Genomic DNA, 1,443 nt, shown 5'->3' with positions numbered 1-1,443 from the left:
TCGAGACCAGCCTGGTCTACAAGAGCTAGTTCCAGGACAGGCTCCAAAACCACAGAGAAACCCTGTCTCGAAAAACCAAAAAAAAACCAAAAACATTTAATTAGGATTTGCTTACAGTATCAGAGGTTTAGTCCATTATCATATGACAGGAAGTGAAAGACTCTAAGACAGTTCTGAGTCAACTTAGCATTGCTGGAATGTTGGGGACTTTCCATCTCTCTGTTGGTTTTCTCCAAATAGAACTCAGTCCTTGAAAACAGGGCATGATAACCCACAGTTGTTTACTCATTTCCTGAAACTGTTGATTCAGTTCCTGAAAAAGAGGGTCAGAATGAGCCACAGATGTTCCCTCTTACCTCTCCTGATCTGACCACTGCTCTCCCGGCATGACTCAGACCAATCACTAATGGTATCCTTTTGAGTAACTCAATCCAAATAGTTGGAAAACAACCCCCAAACATCCCCCCCTTGTTTTTATGGCTTCTTGCTTTAAAAGTAGCCTATAACAGCCATTCGGGTTCCTTCTCCGAGGCTGAGGGACCCAGATGCCTCATGATAATAAAAGTCCTCTTGCTTTTGCAACAACTGTGGTATGATAGTGGTCTCTTGAGGGTGAGTCCTCCTTGGAAATTGGGCTTTAGGGTCCAACAGAAGCATGGTAGCATGAGGGAGGCATGGAGTTGGTGAGAGTTTACATCCAGATCCACAGGCAGCAGGAAAAAAAAGACACTAAACTTGGCTTGAGCTTTTAAAACTCCAAAGTCAACCCCCAGTGATATACTTCTAACAAGCTCACACCTCCTCCAATAAGGCCACGCCTCCTAAAACCTCTCAAGCAGTGCCACTCCCTGAGGACCAAGCATTCAAACAGATGAGCCTATAGGGGACATTCTTATTTAGATCACCATAGAAGGGTGTTTCTCCTTGAGATACCACCTGTTTGTCCTTTTCTCTGAAAAAATTCCAGCTACATCTGGAATTAGAATCCTAAAATCTGAACAAGCCTTTTCTTTCCAAAGAAAGATACATTGTTGTGGTGGTGGTTCCAAAGGAATGACCCCCAGAGGGAGTGGCATTATTACCGGCTGTAGTCTTGTTGGAGGCAGTGTGTCACTGTAGTGGTCCAGACTTTGAGGTCTCATTTGTTCAAACTTCCCTCAGTGTGACAGTCATTTCAACTTCCTGTTGTCTCTGAGTCAAGATGTAGGACTCTCAGCTCCTGTATCATGGCTGCCTGTGTGTCACCATGTTTCCCATCTTGATGATAATGGACTGAATCTCTGAAACTGTGCTGGAGTGCCTCAATTAAATGTTTTTTTAAATTATTTATTTATTTATTATGTATACAATATTCTGTCTGTATGCCTGAAGGCCAGAAGAGGGCGCCAGACCTCTTTACAGATGGTTGTGAGCCACCATGTGGTTGCTGGGAATTGAACTCAG

This window comes from Microtus ochrogaster (genome assembly GCF_000317375.1).
Source record: "Microtus ochrogaster isolate Prairie Vole_2 chromosome 14 unlocalized genomic scaffold, MicOch1.0 chr14_random_2, whole genome shotgun sequence".
Classification (NCBI taxonomy): Eukaryota; Metazoa; Chordata; class Mammalia; order Rodentia; family Cricetidae; genus Microtus; species Microtus ochrogaster.
The sequence above is the reverse complement of the archived record's forward strand: the minus strand, read 5'-3'. Positions refer to the sequence as shown.